Source organism: Chelonia mydas, chromosome 26 (assembly GCF_015237465.2).
Source record: "Chelonia mydas isolate rCheMyd1 chromosome 26, rCheMyd1.pri.v2, whole genome shotgun sequence".
Taxonomy (NCBI): Eukaryota; Metazoa; Chordata; order Testudines; family Cheloniidae; genus Chelonia; species Chelonia mydas.
In genome coordinates this window covers 1,613,332-1,620,948 of record NC_057859.1, presented here as the reverse complement: position 1 = coordinate 1,620,948, position 7,617 = coordinate 1,613,332, and the positions used below count along the sequence as shown (strand labels likewise).

At 47.8% G+C, this 7,617-nt stretch overlaps 1 long non-coding RNA gene across 1 annotated transcript; it reads left to right on the top strand.

The window, feature by feature from the left end:
* Positions 1-264: 264 nt before the first annotated feature.
* LOC119564492 lies at positions 265-4,007 on the top strand. Its single transcript, XR_006287582.1, has 2 exons — positions 265-405; positions 3,754-4,007. It is a non-coding gene; the product is annotated as an uncharacterized LOC119564492 (long non-coding RNA).
* The last annotated feature ends 3,610 nt before the right edge of the window (positions 4,008-7,617 follow it).

The following is a 7,617-nucleotide window of genomic DNA, read 5'->3' as shown; positions in this document are numbered from 1 at the left end:
TCAGTAACAGGGCTACTTGCTTTCATTTCACTTGAAATGAAAATTATTTACCGCAAAATATAAATAAGAACAGTAATAGGAATAAATGCACAGATGATGCATATTCAGCTTAAAAGCAAATGCTCTCTGACTGCAAACACCCACAAGAGGAGGTGAGGTCATCACACGCAAACTTCCTTAGTGATAGGGACAGCTGTAACTACAGATAAGGGCAAGTTAATGGCAGTGGAAGTGTTGACACCAGCCACCCGCAGGGGTCAGGAAGGCATTTTCCCCCCACCAACGAACTCTGGGTGGGTTTTTTAGCTCCTTCCTCTGAAGCCCCAGTGATGGCCGTGGCTGGAGATGGGACACTGGACAGGGTGGGCAGGGCTCTAAGGGGGCACCCAGCATTGTCTCTCTCAGGTGCGTGGCTGGTTCTTGCTCACATGCTCAGGGTTTCACTGATCGCCGTAAACAGGGTCTGGGAGGAATTTCCCCCCAGAGCAGTTTGGCAGGGAGCTTGAGTTTATTTTGCCAGCCTCTGCACTATGTGGGGTTGGGGTCACTTGCCAGGGTTATTGGGCTGTATCACATTTAATCAGTCCCCTAGCATTGCGGGGTGGGTACACCAGGCACTGGTGCACCGCTGTCCTTCCTGCTCTCTGTCTGTGGCATCCAGTCTCGTGGGCTGTAACACCTCAGTCTCATGTTGACAGGTTTCAGAGTAGCAGCCGTGTTAGTCTGTATCCGCAAAAAGAAAAGGAGGACTTGTGGCACCTTAGAGACTAACCAATTTATTTGACCATAAGCTTTCGTGAGCTACAGCTCACTTCATCGGTTATTGTGCGGGTGCTGGGTAGTGCTGGGGCCCATGGTGAACAGGTCAGACCAGGTGATCTGCTGGTCCCTGCTGGCCTTAAACTCTGTGACAAATGGCCCACCCAGTGAGCCGCAGCTCTGCTGCAGCAGAACCCAGGGGCGAAGTTTCCGCCGCCCATTCATCCTTGTGCTCTCCAGTGGGGCTCAGCAAGGGGCCCAGCTGGGACGGTTTTTGTGATGTGTGCTAGTTACTGCAATGAGACCCCCACACACGCTGATTTCACCTAACAGTGCAGGGAGGGAGCATTGCTTTACCTGGCACCTTCCCACACTCTCCTGTTGTTTGCTTTTCCGGCTGTCACCCTGATCTCCCACCCATGGGCCAAATTCAGATTCTCCCACCCTAGGAAACTTGGGTCCAGATTTGCTGATGCCAATGGGGTTGCACCCACTCAGACCAGGTCTGAATTTGGCTAAATCAGCCCAGATCCAGACACACTGCTTATGGCATCATTTACATCAGCTCCCCCAACCCTCGAGGAGGCCAACAATTAGATGGGACTAAAAAAGCTTTTAAAGGGGAGTCAAAACAAAATAGAAGGCAGAAGAAAAAACCCACCTATTATAAAAAGCTTTTGACAGCTCCCTTTAATATTGTGTGTGGAGGAAGTCCATGCTATAGGATTAGAGCTGGTCGACATTTCTGGTTCAAAAAATGTTTGTGGTGAAAATGGTTCTTTTTTGTGTTGTTGTCAGAATAGAAATTCCTATGGGAAATGTCTCTGTGATTTTTGGGGGGCAGAGAGGGGGTTTGTAAAAAAACAAAAAAAATTGGGGTTTGGATATTTTTCAGTTTCAGCCACAAGAAAACTGGTTTCTTGCTCAAAAACTCAAATCTTGTGAAGAAAATTTTCTGCAAAAAGTAAAACTATCATTTTCATCAACCTTTGTCATGGGAACCAAAAACATTTTCCAAATGGTTCCATCCAGAACAAGGGGATTATCCAAGCTGGTGCTCTACCCACTACATCAGCAGTTCTCAACTTGTGGGTCGTGACCCCATTTTAATGGGGTCACGGGGCTGGTGTTAGACTTGCTGGGGCCCGGGGCCAAAGCCAAGCCCCATTGCATAGGGCCGAAGTCCGAGGGCTTCAGCCCTGGGCGGCGGGCCTCAGGTTACAGGCCCCCCGCCTGGGTCTGAAGCCATTGGGTTTTGACTTTGTCCCCCCTCCCGCCCCGGCCAGGGGCGCGGGGGCTTGGGCTTTGGCCCCCACCCCACTCCCGCTCAGGGCAGCCGGGTCGGGCAGGCTCAGGTTCCAGTCCCAGCTCCTGGGGTGGTGTAGTAATTGTTGTTGGCAGAAGGGGGTCACAGAGCAATGAATCACTGTCTACATGTCTTATTGATTGATTGCCCCACTTCTATTTCGCATCCCTTGCAAATGCAATTACTAGGCAGCCAGTCCTGGAGAGTCCGTAGGTGGCACCCGCGACGCTGTCGCAGTGAGCCAGGACTTTTAGCCTTCTCTAAGGCTGAGACTGGAACTGCCTCCTAGACCAGTTGCTAGGTGCAACGAGGGATAATGTGTGTTGCATTTCCCCTGGGGACCAGCACAGTCCCGGTACCTTTCTGATGCCTCTCATTTGAGCCAGCCTCAAAAGCAAATATTTGGAAGTTCTTACACGCTCAGGGCACCTGCATGGGTGATAAGAGCTTGTGCAGCGTCCCAAGCCAGAGCCATCGGAAAGAAGGGTTGGCACCGCTGAGCAGGGCAGCCCAGAGAGCTAGGGTTTCATGAATTCAAGATCTGCTGCTGGCCTTAAACCGTTTGGCTCCAGAAGCTCTTTGCAAAAAACAGAAAACTGTCCACTCGTTGCAGAGATTTAAAAGTGGGGCCAGGGGTGATTCTGTTGTGCCAGAGAAGCAGTTGCCTGGAGAAGCAGAGACTTTGTGTTTTTGGAGAAAAGAAGAACCCAGATTCATTTAATTTAATTTGAAGCTGCAGCTGCTGATGCCTCAGACTCACTGATGATCTTTCTAATTGTGACCAACTAGCCTCAAACAACAACCATTTGGCACAAACATCTTTAGAGCTTCATGAGCTAATAGAGAATTCTTAGCGTGAGAGAAAAATTGGATCTGCTCAAAGTGAAAAGGAGTTCATAGGATACCTCCAATCTACTGCTATTTCAAAGCACGGCAGATCAAAGCTCACTAACAAACTAAGAGTTAATCCACAGCAGGCTAGTATGAGGCAGATCCATGTCCATCACCCAGGTTGCTACAAACTAACGTTTGTACAGACAGGCCCTTAATATTGGTAGTATTTCAGTAAAGCCAACCATTTTTGGGACCAAATTGTGCTTGGTGTTGTACAGACACTTAGTGAGAAACCATCTCTACCCAAAGACTTTGTCATTTAAATAGACAAGACAGACAAAGAGTTGGGGAGGGGAAACTGAGGCACAGAGAGGGACCGTGCCCTGCCCAAGGTTATACAGCAGGTCAGTGGCAGAGCTGGGAATAGAATGTAGGTATTCTGACTCACACTCTAATGTCCTATCCCCTGGACCACTGACCCTCCTAATCTAATGCAGCTTCCTTCCTCCCACCCATGGCATATATAGCCCCCAGCACAATGGGGCCTTGATCTGAATGGAAGCCTCTTGGTGCTGCCATAATTCTTGTAATAATAAGCGGATAGTGACTGACACGTACCGGTGGTTGATGGCTGTTCATTTCCTGTGTGAAATAAGTGTAATGGCCGCATGCCAAGCCCCCGGAGCCACGACACTCCTACCACAGTTCAGATTAGAAAGAAGGCGCTCAGTTTTAACAGTGAAGGAATTAACCACTTGAAAAATTTACGAAGGGCTCCGTGATAGATTCTCCATCACTGGCAATTTCCAGACCGAGATCGGTTGTTTTTTAAAGCTCTGCTCCTGTTCGAACAGGAATGAACTCAGGGAAGCCCAATGGCCTGTGTTGTAGAGGAGGCCAGACTAACTGATCCCAATCGTCCCTCCTGGCCTCTGAATCTATGAATCTCAGAATCCACTCCGCTGCCAGTGGGCTCAGCAGAGAAGACAGAGAATGAACAGGTGCTGGAAAGTAACTCTGCCTTACCAGATCTGAATGCTCAAAAACCAGGAGTCAGGCCTCCAAAAAACCACCAGATTCTAAACGTGATAATAAATGTTGAGTTGTTTTTATTTGCCTTCTGATTTTCGAGCATTAGGTTACCTCGGGTCATGTTTACAAGCATTTTTTATTTGTTTTTTTCATTTGTTTTTCATTTTTTATTTTTTATTATTTTTGTTTTATAATTTGTTTATTTATTTGATGTTTATTTTTGCTTTGTTTTTATTTGCCTTCTGATTTTCAAGCATTAGTTTGCCCTGGATTACATTTTCAGGCATTTTTCAGCATACACAAGCGCTAGAATATTAATTTTCTTTCAAATTGAAAGCTGAGATTGTCAAGTAATCACACAAGTCCAGGAGCTGGGGCTTCAAGGAAAACCTGACAATTGAGAGACTCACCATACAATGACCAACAATGCTGTGTTTCCCCTAGAGAGCCGGCCCCTCCAGGTCAGGGTAGGGAATGACAGTGGCTGGGAGAGATTCTCTGAGCTGTGCTCTGCAGGAGATCAGATTAGACCGTCACAATGGTTCCATCCAGCTTTATAATCGGTGCGCACCTCAAGCACTGGTGGGATTTGTGCTGGAAGCTGACCCGGCTATTTCCTGTCCTGTGACCATTCGATGGATAATGGAGGTTCTGAGTTCAGGGCAGTTGATCAGACATTAAATTAAAACCAGACAATGACGATACAGCAGTCCCTTATGGTGCAGAGAGCCAAGTCTCAGGCTCGTGTGAAATGAGAGAAACCTGTAAAGCAATGATGCGGGTATTGGACACAATGGGGGCGTCGGTTTCTCTAGCCCAAGCAACCTCCTTTCCTTCTGTTTTCAGCTCCCTGATTCAGAGTTCTTGATGGAACCGATTTACACCAATCAAAGTGAGACAATCCCGGCCTGCTGGCGGTAGAGGGATGGATTTGGCCTCTCGACTAGAAGGGGACAGCTGAGAATGGCATTTGGAAGTTTTTGCGTGGGCTCCTGGAGACACAGGCTTGGAAGAACTCAGGGCGAGGATGGAATAATATCGGATAATATCTGGAGGGGAAAAAAATAAAAGGATTGCATAAGAATGATTATGAAAACAGAACCCGTTCCAATGTGACCAGCTGAAAACCTACCCAGTGACCGAGAGCGGAGCTTGGCCTGGCACGGGCACCACTGAGAAATTGCAGGCAGCTGTCTGCAGGATTTCAGCAGAGCGCATACTGCTCCCTTCTGGACAGAGAGGCTGCTGAAGAAAAACAAAAAACAAACATCAGGAGAAGGGGCCAGTCCAAGGAGACCTGGCTGCCTCAGTTCCTGGACCCCAACTCAGCCATTTTCCAGCTGCAGAGCTTTGCATGACAAGAAGCATTTTTCAAGAGCAAAGCCTCTTCACTGAGGAGGAGAAAAAGCAATAGCAAGCTGGAGGAAGGCTGTCTCTTCCTGGCACTGAAAGCAGGGAAACTTCTGAGGAAGTGGTAGGAACGCGGTTAACTTCAGCCTCACATGGATTTGCTTGGTGCAGTGCTTACAAGCTGTGCTGTTTGCTCAGAGAACCTCAGCTCATTAATTCACACACGGCTCAGACTTGCATGGGCCAGGGAGAGAGGCTAGATGACATAATCTTGTCCGTCCTCATTTCTATGATTCCACAATTTTCCAGTGGGGAGCTGGAAGTGGAGAGTGTGAAAGCTGGAGTCCTTTCAAATGTAGCACGAATGGACAACATTTTCCTCCCAGTAATGTCTCCTGGCTGGGCAGCAGGCTTGGGTGGTGCCACTCTCCAGCAGGCAAAGAGGTATGGTGCTCCGCCTGTTTGATTTCTGGGGCTCCATTCACCTCCTGCAGGGTGTGGGTGATCTCCAGCTACACTGCACTACATCACCTGCCTCCACCAGCTAACAAGCCCTTGGCACTCGCGTGGCAATTATTTCAGTTGTAAAAATCGAAAATGGGTTCTTTTATTGAGCTGGCCTGTAACCGGATCCAGTGTGCGAATGGTAAAGGGTCTGTTCCCACCTCAGTCACACACCCCGAGCCTTGCAGTGCTTTTCCACCCCCACCCCCCCCGGCCCTCTTGTCCCACAGAGCAGTTGGGGGGATCCCTCAGGCAGTGGGCTTGGAAAGAAGAGATCCACTCACGCTGTCTTTCTAAGGGACGAATGGACAGTAGAACAGGAGAGTTCCCGATATCTTCTGAACACTCTGGCCCAATATAGCTGGGGAAATGAGTATTTACCACCTCCATCCCCAGCTATTCAGCCCACCACCAGCAGGGGCCAAGCTCAGGAGAGCTGCTCTGGCCTGTTTTGGGGTCATGTTCTGAGCCAGGCTTTAAGGAGACTTATTCCCAGAATAGAGCCTCTATTTGAATCCTTTCATTATTTCCTCATGAGTTCTGTAAAGTGCTTGTTATTTGTACATATGTGTGTCTATTAATTTCCCCTTCCAAATATTCCCTAGCCAGCACCACAGCATTAGTACAGCCAGAGAGTTGGGGCTGGACTCGGCTGCACATAGAAAGGAGGAAACAGCTAAAAAAAGAAATCAATGATGTGGTCACCTCCAAGGCTGGGAGAAAAGCTGTTAAAAGCCGGAGATTTAAAACAACGTACATTTGATTTGACACCAAACTAAAAGCTGCTCTAAGTGCAACATCTCAGACTGCCAAATGCAGAGCACCTGCAGGAAAGCAGTAACTGTTCAGAATAATGGGGTGCTGTAATAAGCTAGTGCCCATGCACTTCATTGCATGCTGGAGCTATATTTTGCCGAAAGGTCCCTAGATTCTGTGGCATCTGGTGGAAATTTTTCAGCAGCTTCAGATAAATTTTAAATGGAGATTTTCACTTAATATGAAGATGAATAACACTCAGTACAATACAGTATTTTGATATATTCCATTTATTTTATGCTGATCCCCCACTTTCAGTTTTTGATATGCTGCATTTTTGTATTAGCAATGCTTATAATGTCATCTGTAAGTTTCAGAGTTAACACCGGTGTGAATGAATGGGACAGTTCACATCTCTTGTGACCATCATTTCAGGCTATCTGCAGATTCAGAGGTCACTGTATCAGTGACATTTGGTTCATGTTTTCAATGTTATCTCCACAACCGTAAGGGCTGGAAACATTTTTTTTTAAATGAAAGGTGAGGTTCTGGATTGTCATGCCGCAGCAAGAGATGAATTCTGTGGCTGCAGAGCACACAGGGCCCTGTTCGTAAGGAGCGCACGGGGGACAGTCCTGAAGGAAGACGAACTGACTCTTCTGGTGGAAAAAGCCAGTTGTGACATAATCACGGAGGAGCATCCCAGGGCTATAGCGGTCCCAGACCTTCCTCCTCATAATGCAACCAGATCTCAGAATCACCAGGTTTCATTATTTGCACTTGCTGTCCCTACAGGAAGATGGAGGTCGGAACGTGGAAATATTCTCTAGCGCTCTCTTGCATTTGGAACATGGTTTGATGAGTTCAGTGCAGGCAGAATTCATGATCTTGGGGCCTTTAACCTCTGCTCTGCGGTGCAATGAGTTTACTGCAGTTGCTGGTGAGTGTGTAGATTAGAGGTTTGTCTCAATCCTAAAGGAACAAGCTACTTTAGGACTAGTGCGCTGTGCACCAAGGCCCAGTGAGGTAGCCCGTGCCTTTACACCGTGCACCACTCTCACAAGTGTTGTCAGAGC